The 21027-nt window shown below is 44.2% G+C and overlaps 1 long non-coding RNA gene across 2 annotated transcripts; it reads right to left on the bottom strand.

Moving 5' to 3' along the window:
- Window positions 1–12396: 12396 nt before the first annotated feature.
- Window positions 12397–15466, bottom strand: LOC125553525. 2 transcript variants are annotated; one of them, XR_007304099.1, is made up of 6 exons: window positions 15222–15466; window positions 15005–15124; window positions 14688–14757; window positions 14037–14119; window positions 13244–13416; window positions 12397–12781 (listed from the first exon to the last, which is right to left on the bottom strand). It is a non-coding gene; the product is annotated as an uncharacterized LOC125553525 (long non-coding RNA). The 2 variants fall into 2 exon arrangements; XR_007304098.1 differs by having other exon boundaries at window positions 15217–15466.
- Window positions 15467–21027: the final 5561 nt, after the last annotated feature.

Raw genomic sequence — 21027 nt, forward strand, 5'->3', positions numbered from 1 at the left:
CACAGTCTTTGGTCCAAGCTTACGCTTTTTGGGGATCGACACATTAACTTTCGCCAAGCAGCCCCAGGTACGTAAGTATGAGAGTGTTGTCCTTCTCTTGGTCCACTTCTCGTAAGGAGTGATCTCGTTATCCTTTGTCAGAACTTTATTCAGGACATGACAGGATGTCATTATAGCCTCCCCCCACCATGCCTTGGATAAACCCGACGTATCTAACATGGCGTTAACCAAATCAGTTAGAGTACGATTTTTCCGCTCGACAGCCCCATTTGACTGGGGTGAGTAGGGAGGCGTCCTCTCGTGAATAATGTCGTGTTCCATACAAAAGGCATCAAACTCTTTCGAGAAGTACTCTCCACCATGATCTGACCGGACTCGTTTAATTTTCTTTTCAAGTTGATTCTCAACTTCTGCCTTATAGATTTTGAAGTAGTGTAGAGCCTCATCTTTAGTATTTAACAAATACACATAGCAATATCTAGTGGAATCATCTATCAAAGTCATGAAATATTTCTTTCCACCTTTAGTCAACACACCATTCATCTCACAAAGATCAGAATGTATGAGTTCCAGTGGCGCCAAGTGTCTCTCCTCTGCTGCCTTGTGAGGCTTGCGAGGTTGCTTAGATTGCACACACGAATGGCACTTAGAACCTTTGGCTAAAGTGAAACTCGGGATTAAATTCGATTTTGCTAGCCGCGTCATAACACCGAAACTAATGTGACAAAGACGTGAATGTCATACTTCAGATTCATTAACACTCAAATGAATATTGTTCACAACTTTATTACATAGATCTACAAGAGAAAGGTGGAACATGCCTCCGCATTCATAACCCTTTCTAACAAATAGTCCATATTTCGTAACAACTAATTTATTAGACTCGAATACCAACTTAAACCCTTCTCTACATAGAAGGGAGCCACTAACGAGGTTCTTCTTGATGGCGGGGACATGCTGCATGTTCTTCAGCTGCACAATCCTTCCCGGAGTAAACTTCAGATCGACCGTGCCAACACCAAGAACAGAAGCACTCGCGCCATTCCCCATCAGTACGGACCCGTGACCTGTGGCCTGGTAAGAAGAAAACAATGAAATGTCAGCACACACATGAACACCTGCACCTGTGTCGACCCACCAATCGGTGGACGGCCAAACTGAAAATACAGCAAATAAATTACCGTATCCAGATGCACCACTCTCATTGTTGCTCACAATCATATTGACAGACTTGGAGTCCTGCCCTTGCTTCTTATACTTGTTTGGGCACTTGTTGGCCCAATGTTCAAGCGAACCACAAGTAAAGCAGCCCTCATCCTTCTTGTTCTTCTTGAAGGTCTTCTTACCCTTCTTCTTAAAGTCGGCACTCTGTTGGACAGCATTCTTTCCCTTGGGCTTGTGGGAATTGGAGTTCTTCTGATGCACCATGTTGGCCACAGAAGTTCCTTCGACCCCTTTTCCGTGCGAGTCCTTTGCCCTTGAATTCTTCTCAACACTCAGATGGCCAATGACATCCTCCACAGAGAATTCACGCCTCTGATGTTTCAGAGTGGTGGCAAAGTTCCTCCAGGAATTGGGAAGCTTAGCGATTATGCAGCCCGCGACAAACTTGCCCGGTAACTCGCACTTAAGAAGCTCAAGCTCCTTAACAATGCATATTATCTCATGAGCCTGCTCCAATACAGGATGGTTTTCAACCATCTTGTAATCATGGAACTGCTCTATAATATACATCTCGCTCCCTGCATCGGCAGCCCCGAACTTAGATTCGAGCGCCTCCCACAAGTCCTTGGCAGACCGCACATGCAAATATGCATCAACCAGCTTATCTCCAATCACGCTCAGAACTGCCCCGAGGAACACGACAGTGGCCTCCTTGAACGCCTTCTCCTGATCAGGAGCGATCGTTCCTGTGGGAGTCACACTGGCGACCCAGAACACGTTCATGGCAGTGAGCCATAAGGTGGTTTTAGTCTGCCAACGCTTAAAGTACGTCCCCGTAAACGGCGACGGTTTCAGTGCAGCAGCAAAACCAGAATTCGAAAAACTCCTACACACATTAGGTTTTTGGATTGATAAGAAAATAGGCAGTTTTCCGATTAAATTAATCCATGAATAAATCATAAGCATGACATTGACAGTATTGATAACACACTGGTTATGATCTAATAGAGCATGTACTACGCATATAGTAGAAACATCTACGCATATCACTAGTACTGCTGCAACAGAAAGAAACATGAGAGGGATAAACGATGTATACCCTCCAATCGGCCATGCGGCGGCGGTGGCGGCGGCAGTAGCCGCGGCATCCTCGGTGGCCTTCTTGTCGGCCTCGGCCTTCTCAGCGGCGGCACGGTCAGCGTCGGTCGACATGGTGATGACGAAGGTGATGTGGACGTAGATGAGCATAAGCGAGCAGTCGCGTAGTCGCTACCCAAAAACCTAATCGCCCCTCTCCCGTATAGGATCCGGAGAAGCGGGGTTTCGGAGGCCTGCTCTCCCGTCAACCGTGTACGTGGTGAACGGGACGGAGTCACCGGCGGCAGCAACAGCAGAGGAACGACGCGGGCGTGGAGGCGGAGACGCGTTCTGTTTCGTGGCGGCTAGGGTTGGCAGCGCCCCACATATATATGTGCGGCTGCGCGTGGAGAGACGTGGGCTGAACCCACGTCCAAGTCGGTAGCCCACGATCCGACGTCTCAGATCGTGGCCCCACCTGTCAAAGACTCTCCGTTCCTGACCGGAAAAAGAAGCGCATAGGAGTGAGCTCGGCTCGTCTCAATCCCGCAACCCGCGGCGCGGCGCGTCATGACGAGGCGAGCGGAGGAGGAGGAGTGCGCGAGGGCCTCATCTCTTCTCAAGCTCCAATGGCATGAGGAAGAGAATCCCTTATAAACCACTCCAACTCTCCTTCCACTTCCGGGGTGGGACTAAACTTCCCACCACCTTGTCATGCCACCTACATGGGCCCTTAGAGATCAAATCTAAAATTGTCATATGGGCTCTAGGCCCATCTCATATTTCAACAAAATTATGACAGGAGGCAAGGGATTTAAGAAAGCTACATTTGCTATTATAAATGTGACCAACACTCTATCAAAGCCACCCGTGGCCATGTCGCCTGGTTACTCCATTTTCTCATACATTTCATGAATCACAAGTAAAGTCGTGTTAATCAAGTCTTCTTTTGGACATGTTTTGAGATTGTGGACAGGCCCAGTGCGCAGTCTGCTGTCACCCCGCAACGACACACCCCAGCTGTGGAAGGTCATGTGTTCTCTTGTCAAACATAATACCTTAGTTTGTGTCTCAACAACTAACATTGTACATACAATTATGATGCAGGTATACCTGTTGATATGATAATGAGTGATCAGACTCCACTTCATGCTCCAAAATCATTAAGAGCACACCAGATAGTGCCGGTTCTAACAAGGAAAATGTCCATAATATCGACTCTGACATTGAGTCCTCCCAACCGACTGTGTTACGACCGCCACTTCAAGCCTACAGATGCAACACTCCATATGATACTCAATTGTGGCTCATATTATCTATCATACTTAATTGACACTTACACCGTACATCTGATTGACAAAACACTTTTGCTCATGTTGTCTTGTACCTAATTAACACTTATTATACAGAAGCAAAACAAGCACTCAAGAGGCAGAGGGAAAGTGGCCAGTATGAGCAACATAGACAAGGTATATTACAAAGCCTACATGACAAACGGCGTCGAGCCAAATCTACAGTAGTCATTACAACGGTAGAACAAAAACAATCCCACACAAGTGATGCCAGCTACATGAAACACTGCATATCCAATCTTTGATTTCCTAACTTACAGTCACTCAATTTCTATAGCTGATGAAGATTGTGATTGCCTACGGAGCATCTACAAGTAAGGTTAGGTGGAAGTGTGTTCTTATTGAGTGCATGCATTTCTAAGATGATAAAGATCGGTTGCTATCTGTCCTCGGATGACACAGATGCCACACCAGCATGGGTATTAAACAGAGCCAAAGAGTATTTGGAAAATGATATGGTTAGTCTTACTTTTCTACATATTTCTATGAATTACAGCGAGAACGACCGGTTCTTCCACATAGGAGTACAACTAAAATAATCATTTTCTTCAGATATTCATTCCAATAAACATGGACGATGTTCACTGGTACCTATGTGTTATAAATGCTAGGAAACTATGTGTTCAAGTGTCGACTCGCTAGGCCCATCAATGAACCGCAAGGACCTCACTAATACGGTCAGTAGTTAGTCCTACTGACCCATCTTTTCATAAGAAGCTATTTTTCCTCTTATTTCTCACTTTTCATGCTCATACTTTTTTCATTTGTTGGTACAACAGCTAGAAGGACCGGATGATTTATTCAAATATGCATCCGAGCACATGGAATTAAAATCCAATAAGTGGATTGATCTAAATGTTACAACATAGAAAGAGAATAATATATTAAGAGCAGTCTTCAGACGAATGGGTACGCCTCCTAATATAACTCAAACCATTTATGCTTAACATGGTACATTTGGTATGCTGTTATGTTTATTTTTTCACTGCTTAGCACTCCTAAAGCACATTTCATTAACAGATTTGGTATGCCAATGCAATTGACATACCACCTCACATGAGATCTGGCCTAAATAATGGAGCTCAAGGCCATACATTTCATTGGGCTGCATATAGTATAGAAAATGCGTTACCATTTCTAGATTTGAACAACAAATATGTTACTCCTCGCATGGAAAGAAGCAGATAGATAGCATACCTGTATGTGTTTCACTAACATTCTTCCACTACTCTATATCATCCATGCCAACATAGAGAAATAGAAACATCTCACAAATGAATGACAATGTGGCGAAGGCGCCTGTTGTGCATACAATGGCATAAGCATCAGCAAAGTTCAGATGTCAAATGATGGAGCCAGATGTATTTTTGATACAAATAGTGCAGATACCAACCTGCTTGTGACCCTGGAACTCTTTGTTACTTAGTGCTGGTAATAATGCGACATTTCAACCTGAGAATACCACAGGAATCAAGCAACCACCACAAAAAATGACTCAACATCAATTATAGCTAGCTGATTGTGACAAATTAAGCCACCCGGGATTCAAATTAAGCCACTCAATATCTCAGGATGTTGTCTTGACTAGGCAAGTTATGAAGGAGAGGAGATGGCCTGGGGATCCCAAATGCTCCTTTTGTGACAGTACTGAATCATCCCGGCATTTGTTTTTCACTTGTCCTGTGGCTAAAGTGGTGTGGCATTGTGTTGGGATGGCTTTAGGGACGGACCTCTGTCCAAACAGTTACTGGCAATATTTCTCCTAGTGCCACACTTTCCTTCCCTATGGGAAGAAATACTATACTGTTGGCCTGGCGGCTGTTTGCTGGGCTATCTGGTTGGCTAGAAATCGAGCCACCTTTGAGAAGAAACAGATTAAGACACTGTTTGAGATTGTGTTTTCCGTGTGCTCCTTTTTGCTATATTGGGCAGGTCTTCAGCAAGGTGATGGAGTCAAGGAGCTGCGCAGTGGGGCGGCGATGGTCAGGTCAAGCACTATGAGCATGATGAAGATGTGCGAGGCGGCAAGGAGACCGATCGAGGGAGAATGATCTCGCAATCTCGCCTGCTTTCAGAGTTGCCGCTGTCGTTTCCAGCTGCTGTCCGTTTTCTATTTGGCTCTTGTGATGAGCTTTTGGCTGTAATAGACTGTAGTATTTCAGGTTGTCGTTGAACTATGGTGTTGTCAGGTTTTCGCCCCATGGCGTTCGTTTCGATGTCGGGCGAACGCAGTGGGTTTCCTGGCAGTGCCCGAACTCGCTGCACCTCTTTCCCTTTTCTCCTATTTGTTTCTCGGAACAATGTATTTCCGTTCATTTGCAACGGAAAGGGGTCATGCCCGGTTCGAAAAAAATCCACAACTCAATTAGCTTTGTCACAGCATGGTTGCCTCAAAAATGTCACCTGACTAAATCCCCACTGATAACCATAGGTGCACTAACAACATCTAATCGAACATCATACCTTCAGCAACCGAGCACGCACACGAGCTGCGAACTTCTTCCCGAAGTGACTGTGTGAGCCAAGCACGGGGAGCGATGATTACGGCGGGCACAATGGACTGAATCTCGGTCCAATTCGAGATGCCTCCTCCCACATCGTGTACAGCAGCTCGCATCTCGATCTGCTCTGGGGCAGTACAATGGCGGGGGCAGAGCTGATCTAGGGAAGATCAGTGGGGTTGGCGGCGAGGCAAGGCCGTGGTGGTGACAGGAGCTAGCGGGGAGAGGCCGTTGTGTGGATAAGGGCCGGCGGGGAGAGGTTGTCGTGGGGGTAAGGGCCGGCGGGGCGGGGCTATGGTGGGGATAGGACGAGACGGGGCGAGGCCGTGGTGGTTGTGTTGGTGGTGTGGGTTGGGGGGAGGGGGGCCACCGGGCATCGTCGCGGCCGGAGAACGGCGTGCTGCAGAGGAGGCGCCGTGCTACAGAGGAGGATGCTGGCGGAGGAATCAAGTCATGAGTGGAGAAAGCAAAGTGATAGTGTTTCACGGTCTCACCTCACACCACTGGAGAAACCGAGAAAGCAAAGTGCGACGGGTTATCCTGTTGCTCCTTCTTTTATTTTACTTTTTACCGGTTGCTCTTTATTAGTGTTCCTTTGTTTTTTTTTACAAAAATTCGACCTCTGGTTGCTTTTCTGTGGCCTAATTACGCCACCCAGACTAAACCGATCATCGACCAAATGGATCATCGGGCGTGTCTCTTTTGTTTTGTTTTTAATATATATGATCGACAACACATTCGGTGAAGAATATTTATATGGGTTCCTCTCTAAATAATTATGCATTAAAAAATTCATTTTTTTATTTATAGCCCTTTTGTTCATTTGATTTATATAAAAATGTGTTCAGAAATTCAATTCCTTTATTGATAGCCCTTTTGGTCATTTGATTTATATTAGCGGCAAGTGTTCAATTCTTTTTCCATTGAGCGTGTCTGGTATGGCTGTGTGGTTCAGTTATCATCATTTTATTAAATAATTTTTATTAATATTTTTGTTATTAAGCATAACAAAAAAATATCTAGGTCATCTTGTGGTCTCTGGATGTTAAATTACATCGAGTACTTCACGGGAGATAGTTTGTCCGACACTCCCGAACATGTATATTTTGCATCATATCCTGATACTAATTATTTTGTGTTGTATCATTATTTGAAAACTAAGTTTTATTACTGCTTCACTTTAGGTTCACATGGCAGATTTTAGAACAAAATTATCTGTCATTTTAGTCGACTCGGAATTCAATGATGACGATATAAAAAACCGAGATTTGGATGATGATGAAACCAACACAGATCCCACTCATTGTATGATCGTCGAAAGACCTCCTAACAAACCCAAAGCATCCAACTCATCGTCACAAGTTGAGCTCATCTCACGATCATTTATCATTTCGCCGTTTGTCACTCCAACAAATGATGACTTAATAGATGAACTTTGCTTGTTCATCAACATGGTTGATGATGTCCTGTTGCTAGAGTAAGACACATTCTTCCAGTTTATTTTTGTTTCTAATAAATTATTACTCTTGTATAATTATAATTGACAAAATTCCCATTTCACAAGAGCGAATGGGTGAAAAGCTCTCAACCTTACCCTATCAGTTTAAACTTGAGACATGTAAAGAACATATTTAAAAAAATGAGTACATGGATCCTGGTTGTTTTAACATGGCTGTGAGGATACTGGCGTGCCATGACGTCTAGCTTGCTAGAGTGTGATACGATAAGATTTGAATTCAAATTAATTGTTTATTTGGTCTTAATAAATGATATTGATTGATGTCTTTCTAAATGCATGTATTCTTGTAGATTTTATTGCATTGTGATATTCTTGGGTTATTTTTATTGTTTGTCTTGGACCAACATAAAAAAGTTATTTCTATTTGGACCCGCTTTCGATACCCACTTTCGGAAAGCATATTCTTGAAACTATAGTCAACGATCTAAACCTTGCACTCTAAGCTGCAACCCTGCCTTGAAGGATGACATTTTTATATGGGGACGCAAAGTTCTTGTTGTTCCCACAAATTCATACAGGTAATAATCTTGTCAATACATCACAATTTAATTGATTCATTCAACTTGCATGTAACATTTCATACATGCAGTCCCTGTCTGGTTATTTGGTTTTCAACTTAATGCACTCATGGCATGATGGGACGCTACATTTTCCAGTACCCAAGGTAAATGCTGACACCATGCTCATTTCTACACACGTTACACGTGTTTTTTTAAATTACAATGTTATATAATGCATATCTAGGATGATTTTGAACTGAGGAAGTGATTTTTGGTTCATATTTTGAAGTATGAAGAGAATGAAGTTCTAAACAATATCCCAGTCTTAGAATGAAGCATTATAGACCGCATAAAAGATGGACCTTTCAGAGAGGATCATCATCAAATAATGATTACTAGATAATGTTGCTTAGTTGTTATTTTTAAGTATTTTTGTAATAAGTAACAATTACAAATACATTTATGTGATCGTTGATTTTATGTGAAGACATGTGTATTGGTCGTTTGTACATGAGCGAGTTTTTTCATTATTTTCTTGGAATTTTGGGATCACAACATTTCAATAATGGAAGTCTTTCACGGATCAAACAAGACCCATGACTTAATCTAAAATAAATTGCTACATTAAAATCATTGGGCGTGACACACATTTAAATGTTCAGGTAAAAACATAAGACAAACTTCATGTTTTTATTGTAGTTTATTAGGATACGTGCGTTGCACGTGCACTCTTACTAGTTACTTTTTATAAGCAAGATGTTCATGCGTGTGGTGTTCGTGCAAAATTTGATAAAGTTTGGTCATTCGAGGACCGCGCGGCAAAGAAGACAAAGTCAGACATTTGTAAATGTTTCTCCCATACCAAAACTTCACTGAATTTGGCACGAGTATTACGCATCTGAACATCTTGCATAAAAAATGATTTTTTTTATGATTTATTGTTCACGCCCGGCACCACAATGCCGCTCTCTAGCTAATACTACTTTGACTGGCACGAGTTATTTCAGCCAACTCCGACCTTCCTTTGGTGCAAGTGAATAGAAACAATGGCCCGACGCGTCCAATGCATGTTCAAATGATGTCTGTTTGGCATCTGTTTGAATACATTTTCGGCGCATATTTAGGCCAGGTTTACTTCCACATCAACGTGAAACGTACGCGCCATGTGTGTCCTTTCGGTGTTCACCTGTGGCCCGCGTGCCGGCCGCCCAACCACCCGCTCCGGTCCTGTTAAATGACATGAACGCTCTCGGCCCCGCGCATCGGCTGCACAGCCACTTCTGTTGTGGTCTTTTTAATGAGACAGTGGCGTGTTTGGAGGGGTCAGTCCACTTCCACACACATCTTCTTCTTCGTCTACTCCCCACAAGCCCGACAAATCCTAGCCAGCGCCGCCGCTCGCCGGCCACAATGGTGTGGAAGTGGATCTTGGGGAAGCACAAACGGGAGGCCGGGTCGTCACCTGGTTCGTCAGGGTCGAGGAGGGACGCGGCCAGCTTCTCAATCTCGTCGAACACTACGCCGCAGTGACGGCCCTACATCAACGTGGTCACCGTCCCCGCCGCATCAGGCACTGCTGGAGCCACAGCAGGTGCCACCCGCCCACCTGTGGTAGTCCGCCCTTTGTCGACCTCACTGTGGACGAAATCGACGACTAGGATGGCGGCAACAGCCGAGACTAGAAGATCCAGGGATTTCTTGAGTTTAAGTTTTTTTAAATGTTTAAGTTTAATGTACGGCGGCAAGGACAGCCGGGACTTTTGGAATTAATGTAATATATTTTAATTAAGTTCAAGTTTAATTTTTTATGTGTTTGTAAGTTTAAGTTTTTCTAGATGCACTGTTAAAATGCGCCCCGCCCGTTGGACGTACCTACTAGTGCAGGGACGCAAAGGGACATGTGCGTCCGCCTGACCAACCCAAACATACAAAAACAGACAAAATCTGCATCTGTTTTGCATCAGCCGGTTGGAGTTGCTGTTAACATTGGCAAGAAAAATAAATTAGGGTCTCTTTGATTTGGAGGGTTCTCAAAACTTAAGAATAGGAAAAATATAGGTTATAGGGTTAGCAGAGTGTGTTTGATGGCATAGTGAATTGTAAAAAGAGGTCGGACATGCTAGATTTTCTATGAAATGTAGTACAAATGATTTCTTAGAAAAAATTACAACAAAATCCAATCCTACGAATCAAACGATAAATGTAGAAAAAATTCCTTAGAATTCTAGTCCTCCAAAAACCCTATAAATTTATTTGAATCAAAGGAGCCCATAAAGTGGGTAAATAGCCATTAGAAGAGTTCAAATGAAACATTTCTAGTTATGGACTTTCGCCCTCCGCTTCTACTACCTTGCCTCCCTCAACTCGTCACCATTGGAGGCAATCTCCATGGAAACCCAAGATACAATTTATGCGCGAAGAACATCTAAAAGTACTGCTCACAGAGCATCTTCGAGAGCTGTTGGTTTTTCCAAGTGATAATTGGGAACACCATGGATGGCGGCGGTTGACTGAGGGTGTCTAGCACTTGAGATGATAGCGGGGTAGGAAACATAGAAGGAGTAATGGTCATACCCGTGATAAGGGTTGCCGCTAGCGACTCAAGGATCGTTGACCCCCCCCCCCCCTCCTCCCGGGTGAGAAGCACCACACCGTGGCTTGACTGCCCATTGAGGTTGCCTTCCATCGCGATTGGTGGTGGGGTGTGAGGTGCTCCACCCGTATTCGATATGGCCATAGGGGATGCCACTTGCAATGCAGAGACCGAGAGATCCATCTTGGCGAAGAGTGCTTTGAGCTTTGGTTTCCATGCGGTGAGGGAGTCGATCTGGGCCATCTACATGTCAAGCGCCTTGAGAATGGAAGCGGGGATGTTGTCCTACTTGTTGGCATGGTTGATCGCGTTGGAGTTCATCTTGTCGAGGTAGGCACGAAGCTCGCGGTCCATGGACGCGACCAAAGCTTCACGGGCATGTTCCCGACAGCGGGTATCCAATGTTGGTAGTGGTGGAGGCGATGGAAGGGTAGTGGTTGATCTCTGATACCACGATGTTAAGATCTAGTTCCCTCTATTTTGCATTCACTTGATTGAATACAGTGGATGGTCTCTCTCATATACAACTATGCACTAAAGGTAAAAGAAGAAGTGCAAAATCCATCTAGCTGTTACTGTGATCCACTTGACGCCCTCCATCCTCTTGGCTTCTTCTTAAGTAGCATTGATCCAGTTGGGCCCACATAGTTGTGATCCAAATGCACGATCCAAGCTAGACATTGAATGACGCGACCTTCCCCCCAATTGGTCCCTATGGTCGATGAGGTTGGTATGGTAGCGTTTTTGGCTGCCATGGTAGCATTTCCTTTAACCGGATGCTTTGCCTTCATGGCAGTGTTTTTGTCTGGAGTTGTCGAGCTTTCAGTTGGGACAATGACACTGCCTTGTTCGCCTGGCAGCTGGAAATACGGTTGCCTTTGTCCACAGCCGTGACCACCTCAACACACTTATTTTGACGCAGGATCGGGATGTCGTCGATGGCCACCATAGATAGCTCGGAGGCATCCATAGGCGCCTCCTACTCTATCATCCTCTGCTCCTCACCGGTCACTGATCGTCTTCCCTACCGTGATATATAGATTGATCTCCGTTCCTCCTCAAGCGCCTCATCCTCCTCCGCCAAACTCTACTCCTCACTAGGTACCAATCATTTTTCCTGCAGTGATATCTAGATTGATCTCCCCCCTCCTCAAGCGCCTCTTCCTCTTTCATCATCTACTCCTCATCAGGCATCAACCGTCTCCAAGGTTGTGATATCTAGATTGATACCTCTCTCTCTCTCTCTGTGTGTGTGTGTGTGTGTGTAGGGAATCAGGCAGACGGTCTGGGTGAAAACTATGTTCGCTTTCTTTGAGGACATAGTCTTGGTGAAATCGTTTTCGTTTGCTTGGAGGGTTGTACGGTGATACGTACATTTTTCATCATGCTTTTACACTACTAGGGAAAAGGCTACTAGCAGCGCGGGTAAAATGGCTACTAGCAGCGCGGGTACCCGCGCTACTAGTATCGCGCTACAGCTAATAGGTAGTAGTAGCATGGGTTAAACCTGCGCTACTACTAACTTTGTTAGTAGTAGCATGTGCCACCCACGCTACTACTATTTCACACCCGCGCTACTACTATCCTAAATACTAGTAGCGAGTTGTTGTTTCCCACGCTACTAATAACTAATTGCGAATTTAAAAAAATAAAAGTTAGATGCAGTTGCTTCCATCAGAGACACGTCCAATGAAAAATAAGCTCAGGTCATAGAACCATCTTTAACACTTGAAGCATTCATGGATACAATAGTGAACATCTGAACAGGAAGAAATCACGACATCCCATATCATACGCACACAACTATCATTGAAAGGTGGGTACTTTCCCTAGCTTTCCATCAACCTAAACAGACCACTTCTCTAGATGTATCTACCAAGACTCGGAGTTTAGACGCAGGTGGACCTCCCCCCGAACTGTGGCGTCGAGGTCCTCCTCCTCGGCGACCTCCGGCGTTGAGATTACCTGGATGATCATCTGTGCGACGCGGTCGCCGGTCTTCACAGCCAAGTCCACCTCCGAGTCGTTGAAGAGCACACTGCCCACCGGGCCGCGGTAGTCCGCGTCAATCAACCCTGCGCCCATGTCAGGAAAGTGAAAACTTGTTAGTTAGCGTCCACATCCAAATCTAGTAGGGTGTTTTATTTCTTTCTAGCACATGCACATGAATCAATAGTGGCAGCCAGAGAAACAATACATCATTAAAAACTAGCATACAGTTCAGAGTTGAAACTACAGAGACTAAAATTTGCATGGATTGTTCTAGGCATCTAGCCCAAGAAAACAGAGCACTAGCTAGTTGTTCCATGAAACGATCAGATGGTACAAGAGATATGATTCGTATCCTCTATGAGTTCACACTCTACTCACAGCCAGCCTTAGCGACACGTTGGATCCTGCAAAACCTTGAATTCATTGTTCCAACGGCAAGGCATAAGCCTGTTCAAATTACCAAGGTGTGCAGATATGAATTGTACTACACATGAAGTATTTGCGGAATTCTGAAGCACTCTGTTCTCAGGATCACCAGGTGCTACCTGTTTGTGGCTCTCAGCCTCATCGGCATGTTGGCGTCCGGTCCACCGAGACTGCCAATCGTCGCCTCGTACGTCCTGGTGGCCAACAGGGTGGACGACGCCCAGCGCTCAACTTGGACGGAGGAGTTGCTGCGCCTGGGAGGTTCCTCGCCTGTATGGTTCATCTTGTTGAGCTGCCAAAATACACACACAAAATCATGTCGGAGCAAATTGCCATAAACTTTTTTACAAAACTGCTTGCCAAATCCCCGTGTAGTGAATTTGCTATATAATTTAATGCTGAACTTTTCTAATACACACTGAACTTGCATACAACATATTCATAACATCACTTCTCCTAACTGCACTATGATCTATCCATTCAAGAGAGTTTGAACTTGGTAGCATCATCTCCTAACTGCGTCCATCTCATTATCTTTTACAAAACAATTCTCAATATGGAGCAAATAACAACAGGAAGGAGGCCACCACCATGCACATACAACATCAGCATGCAAGCTAGGGGCACAAACATACAGTAGCAAGCATGAATTTTGTAGACTACGGGAATTAAAGAAACATCAGTAAGTTGGTAGTACACATGACACACAGAAATAGTGAGTAGGAGTACATGGTTTTGAAGTAGTATCTATAGTAATTTGCTACCTTATTTTCAGGTCACACACTCACAATACAGTAACTGTAAACTACTTCCAAGTTGCCAAATTGAAAGGTTGCAACGACGATACCGTATGCTAGATGAATTGTATGGTTGAAACAGAGAAAACTCAAAGAATAGGAATACACGACCAACCTTGCCATTGATGATAGACTTGCTTCTCGCGCATTCCTCCCCCGATTTGTCGGATTTTGAGCAGCAAATGATCGGACTTCCCACTGAAACATACATAAGAAAACATTTTCAACACCTAATTCACTAGAGATGACTCACCAAGGTAACCATGTTCCCCTAAGCAACCGATGGACAATGAATAATTTTGCATATCTGAAGAACAAAATTTGGATGGTGGTAACACCAAAGCGGCATATGGTTGCTATAAGGTTTTTTTAGTCTGAAGAATGGTAACATAAATGTAATGGATGATTCTTCGATTTGTTTGGTTAGGTTGCCGAAGGTAGTCTATTAGGCCATCACAAATATTTTAAGGTGGTGTTGATAATCAGCTTGGCAGTGAAAATATTTTGTGTGTGAAACAGGGTCCAGTAGATTGGAAAGAGACAGCCCAACAGCAATCAGACGTGAAGCATAAATGTTGATGATGTTACTACTCTTGATGGCATGACAAAGAGACCCCGACAGTTGAACATTCTGTGTCTGAAGAACTACGTGCTGCAGGATGTAACACATATCTACTTCCACCACCCTTGCCGTTATTTGTAGAAGCAAATATAAATGCTTAGTGTTGACCTCAGCAAAAAATGCTGAAAATACTAGCACACTGACCTTGTGCAAGGAGAATCTGACTTCACCGATATGCACAATAACATATGTTGCAAAGTTAGAGACCACCAATCTGCACGTATCAACAAACTTGTGAGCATATCATATTGAGAAACAGAAGACACAAACACTCTTTGGCAGCCATGGTAACATAACAAAAAACATTACAGAGATTTAGTTTTATACAAGCAGTAACACTCCTACGCCTTTGTGTGGCTGTGGTTGTGCTGCTAATTAACTGAAACCAGAGGATTCATGGAAGAACAGAGAAGAGGGGCAGAGGAAGAAAGTGAAACGACCATGGGGATGGGGGTGCTTACCCAAGCTAGGATCTGTTGAGGCGGAGGTCCTTGGTCCAGCACCGCACCGGAGTAGGCGACGGCAAACTCGACCACGTGCGTGCCCTGGTGGTCATCCTCGTCCATGGAGGAGGGTGGTTGCTGCACCGAACCGAAGAAATAGGTGAGGGGGTTAGGAGGCAAGAAAGAAGGGGAGAGGAGAGGGCATGAATCGAGGGGAGAGGAGATCGCACCGCACCGGAGTTGGAGGCAGCCGAAACCCTAGCCACGGGGAGGGGTCGCGCGCGAGCGCTTGCCGCCACGAGGAGCAGATCTGGTCGGAGGGAAGGAAGAACCATCGTGAGAGCTCGTGGGTGTGCAGTTCCAGCGACGGCCGCCGGAAGTAGTCGGAATCGCCTGGCGTTGGTGGCGGCGGCGAGTGTTCGCGGGAGGAAGAGGAGAAAATGAGAGAGCGATGGTGGTTGTTCGCTAGGCTAGGTTGGTTGTCTCACTGGGCTGGGTGGGCTGGGTTAGTCGTAGCGCTTTTCATGACCAGCGCTACGACTACGTTTCTATTACTAGCGCGGCCCAGCAAACCCACGCTACTACTATGGCCTATTCCGGGGGCATCGTTGGAGATCATTTAGTAGCAGCGCGGGTTTATACCCCTCGCTACTACTATCAATTTAGTAATAGCGTGGTTTTTATACCCCTCGCTACTACTAATTAGCAGTAGCGCCCATTTTTAAACCGCGCTACTGATAAACTTATGTGTATAAGCTTTTCCCTAGTAGTGTTATATCGATATGTATTGCATTATGGGCTGTTATTACACATTATGTCACAATACTTATGCCTATTTTCTCTTATTTTACAAGGTTTACATGAAGAGGGAGAATGCCGGCAGCTGGAATTCTGGGCTGGAAAAGAAGCAAATATTAGAGACCTATTATGCACATCTCCAAAAGCCTTGAAACTTCACGGGAGCACGTTTCAGAATATATAAAAAATATTGGGCGAAAGAAGTACCAAAGGGGGGCCACCCACCGCCCACGAGGGTGGGGGCGCGCCCTACCCCCTGGGCGCGTCCCCCTGCCTCGTGGGCCCCTGGCAGCCCTCTGATGCCCATCTTTGGCTATATGGAGTCTTTCGTTGAGGAAAAAATCATAACTGGTTCATCTCATCGGGAGGGGGTCAATCTCCATCAACATCTTCACCAGCACCATCTCATCTCAAACCCTAGTTCATCTCTTGTATCCAATCTTTGTATCCAAACCTCAGATTGGTACCTATGGGTTGCTAGTAGTGTTGATTACTCCTATTAAAGTTGTTTAAATATAATCCTCCCATTGAAGTAAAAGTAGTCGCACCTATTAAAGTTGAAGAAAAGACTCACTTATGATGATCCTGTTGTTCCTACTGCTTATATTGAGAAACCACATTTCCCTGTTAGAATAAAGGATAATGCTAAAGCTTCAACTGTGGTTAACAAAAGTAGTATCAAGACACCTAAACCCCTTGAGCAAATTAAAGTTGAATCTAAGATTGTTATGGTTAAAGATCTCTTGGCCGATAATATTGATGGGCATGTTATTTACTTCTGCGATGAAGCTACTAGAATTGCTAGACCTGGTGCTAAAAATAAACATAGACCTGTTGTAGGCATGCCTGTTATTTCCGTTAAAATAGGAGATCATTTTTATCATGGCTTATGTGATATGGGTGCTAGTGCAAGTGCAATACATCATTATTTATACAAAGGGAACAACGTATGTTGTTATGCGGTCTGACCGATAAAGATCTTCGTAGAATATGTAGGAGCCAATATGGGCATCCAGGTCCCGCTATTGGTTATTGACCGGAGACGTGTCTCGGTCATGTCTACATTGTTCTCGAACCCGTAGGGTCCGCACGCTTAAGGTTTCGATGACAGTTATATTATGAGTTTATGAGTTTTGATGTACCGAAGGAGTTCGGAGTCCCGGATGAGATCGGGGACATGACGAGGAGTCTCGAAATGGTCGAGACGTAAAGATTGATATATTGGACGACTATATTCGGACATCGGAAAGGTTCCGAGTGATTCGGGTATTTTTCGGAGTACCGGGTAGTTACGGGAGAAGCAATGGGCCTTGATGGGCTTTAGTGGGAAAAGGAGAAAGGGCCAAGGGGCTGCTGCGCCCCCCTCCCCTCTAGTCCAAATTGGACTAGGGAAAAGGGGGCCGGCCACCTCTCCTTCTCCTCCACTTCCTTCTCCCTTCCTTCCTTCTTGGTGGACTCCTAGTAGGACTTGGAGTCCTAGTAGGACTCCACATCCTGGCCGCACCTAGCCTTGGCCGGCCTCCTCCTCCTCCATCCTTTATATACTGAGGCAAGGGGCACCCCATGAACACAAGTTGATCCACGTGATCTTATTCTTAGCCGTGTGCGGCGCCCCCAGCCACCATAGTCCTCGATAATATTGTAACGGTGCTTAGGCGAAGCCCTGCAGCAGTAGTACATCAAGATCGTCACCACGCCGTCGTGCTGACGGAACTCTTCCCCGACACTTTGCTGGATCGGAGTCCGGGGATCGTCATCGAGCTGTACGTGTGCTAAAACTCGGAGGTGCCGTAGTTTCGGTGCTTGATCGGTCGGATCGTGAAGACGTACGACTACATCAACCGCGTTGTGCTAACGCTTCCGCTGTCGGTCTACAAGGGTACGTAGATCACACTCTCCCCTCTCATTGCTATGCATCACCATGATCTTGCGTGTGCATAGGAAATTTTTTGAAATTACTACGTTCCCCAACAGTGGCATCCGAGCCTAGGTTTTATGTGTTGATGTTATATGCACGAGTAGAACACAAGTGAGTTGTGGGCGATATAAGTCATACTTCTTACCAGCATGTCATACTTTGGTTCGGCGGTATTGTTGGATGAAGCGGCCCGGACCGACATTATGCGTACGCTTATGCGAGACCGGTTCTCCCGACGTGCTTTGCACAAAGGTGGCTAGCGGGTGACAGTTTCTCCAACTTTAGTTGAACCGAGTGTGGCTACGCCCGGTCCTTGCGAAGGTTAAAACAGCACCAACTTGACAAACTATCGTTGTGGTTTTTTGATGCGTAGGTAAGAACGGTTCTTGCTCAGCCCGTAGCAGCCTCGTAAAACTTGCAACAACAAAGTAGAGGACGTCTAACTTGTTTTTGCAGGGCATGTTGTGATGTGATATGGTCAAGACATGATGAGATATAAGTTTTTGTATAAGATGATCATGTTTTGTTGAAGTTATCGGCAACTGGCAGAAGCCTTATGGTTGTCTCTTTATTGCATAAGATGCAAGCGCCAAATAATTGCTTTACTTTATTGCTATGCGATAGCAATAGTTGCAAGAGCAGTAGTTGGCGAGACGACCATGTGACGATACATTGAATAGATCAAGATGATGGAGATCATGGTGTCATGCCAGTGACGATGGAAATCATGACGATACTTTGGAGTTAGAGATCAAAGGCACAAGATGATGATGGCCATATCATGTCACATATTTTGATTGCATGTGATGTTTATCTTTTATGCATCTTATCTTGCTTTGATTGACGGTAGCATTTTAAGATGATCTCTCGCTAATTATCAAGAAGTGTTCTCCCAGAGTATGCACCGTTGCGAAAGTTCTTCGTGCTAAGACACCACGTGATGATCGGGTGTGATAGGCTCTACGTTCAAATACAACGGGTGCAAAACAGTTGCACACGCGGAATACTCAGGTTATACTTGACGAGCCAAGCATATACAGATATGGCCTCGGAACACGGAGACTGAAAGGTCGAGCGTGAATCATATAGTAGATATGATCAACATAGTGATGTTCACCAATGAAACTACTCCATCTCACGTGATGATCGGACATGGTTTAGTTGATTTGGATCACGTAATCACTTAGAGGATTAGAGGGATGTCTATCTAAGTGGGAGTTCTTAAGTAATATGATTAATTGAATTTAAATTTATCATGAACTTAGTCCTGGTAGTATTTTGCAAATTATGTTGTAGATCAATAGCTCACGTTGTTGCTTCCATGTGTTTATTTTGATATGTTCCTAGAGAAAATCGTGTTGAAAGATGCTAGTAGCAATGATGCGGATTAGATCCGTGATCTAAGGTTTATCCTCATTGCTGCACAGAAGAATTATGTCCTTGATGCACCGCTGGGTGACGGACCTATTGCAGGAGCAGATGCAGACGTTATGAACATTTGGCTAGATCAATATGATGACTACTTGATAGTTTAGTGCACCATGCTTAATGGCTTAGAATCGGGACTTCAAAGACGTTTTGAACATCATGGAGCATATAAGATGTTCTAGGAGTTGAAGTTAATATTTCAAGCAAATACCCGAGTTGAGAGATTTAAAGTCTCCAACAAGTTCTATAGTTAAAATATGGAGGAGAATCGCTCAACTGGTGAGTATGTGCCCAGATTGTCTGAGTACTACAATCGCTTGAATCAAGTGGGAGTTAATCTTCCAGATAAGATAGTGATTGACAGAATTCTCTAGTCACCATCACCAAGTTAGTAGAACTTCGTGATGAACTATGATATGCAAGGGATAACAGAAATGATTACCAAACTCTTCGTAATGCGGAAATTGACGAAGGTAGAAATCGAGAAAAACATCAAGTGTTGATGGTAGACAAGACCACTAGTTTTAAAAAAAGGGCAGAGGGAAGAAGGGGAACTTCAAGAAGAATAGCAAGCAAGTTGCTGCTCAAGTGAAGAAGCCCAAGTCTGGTCCTAAGCCTGAGACTAAGTGTTTCTACTGCAAAGGGACTGGTCACTGGAAGCGGAACTACCCCAAGTGATTGGCAGATAAGAAGGATGGCAAAGTGAACATAAGTATATTTGATATACATGTTATTGATATGTACTTTACTGGTGTTTATAGCAACCCCTCAGTATTTGATACTAGTTTAGTTGCTAAGATTAGTAACTCGAAACGGGAGTTGCAGAATAAACAGAGACTAGTTAAGGGTGAAGTGACGATGTGTGTTGGAAGTGGTTCCAAGATTGATATGATCGTCATCGCACACCCCCTATACTTTCGGGATTAGTGTTGAACCTGAATAAATGTTATTTGGTGTTTGCGTTGAGCATGAATATGATTTGATCATGTTTATTGCAATACGGTTATTCATTTAAGTAAGAGAATAAATTGTTGTTCTGTTTACATGAATAAAACCTTATATGGTTACACACCCAATGAAAATAGTTCGTTGGATCTCGATCGTAGTGATATACATAATCATAATATTGACACCAAAAGATGCAAAGTTAATAATGATAGTGCAACTTATTTGTGGCACTGCCGTTTAGGTCATATTGGTGTAAAGCGCATGAAGAAACTCCATGCTAATGGGTTTTTGGAATCACTTGATTATGAATCAGTTGATGCTTGCGAACCATGCCTCATGGGCAAGATGACTAAAACGCCGTTCTCCGGAACTATGGAGCGAGCAACTGACTTATTGGAAATAATACATACTGATGTATGAGATCCGATGAGTGTTAAGGCTCGCGACGGGTATCATTATTTTCTGACCTTCACAAATGATTTGAGCAGATATGAGTATATCTACTTAATGAAACACAAGTCTGAAATATTTGAAAAGTTCAAAGAATTTCAGAGTGAAGTGAAGAATCATCGTAACAAAAAAAAAGTTTCTACGATATGATCGCAGAGGTAAAATATTTGAGTTACGAGTTTGGCCTTCAGTTAAAACAATGTGAAATAGTTTTACTACTCACGCCACCTGGAACACCACAGCATAATGGTGTGTCTGAACATTATAACCGTACTTTATTAGATATGGTGCGATCTATGATGTCTCTTTTCGATCTACCACTATCGTTTTGGGGTTATGCATTAAAGACAGCTGCATTCACGTTTAAAAGGGCACCATCTAAGTCCGTTGAGACGACACAATCTGAACTGTGGTTTGGCAAGAAACCAAAGTTGTCATTTCTTAAAGTTTGGGATTGTGATGCTTATATGAAAAAGTTTCATCCTGATAAGCTCAAACC

Source organism: Triticum urartu, chromosome 4 (assembly GCF_003073215.2).
Source record: "Triticum urartu cultivar G1812 chromosome 4, Tu2.1, whole genome shotgun sequence".
Taxonomy (NCBI): domain Eukaryota; kingdom Viridiplantae; phylum Streptophyta; class Magnoliopsida; order Poales; family Poaceae; genus Triticum; species Triticum urartu.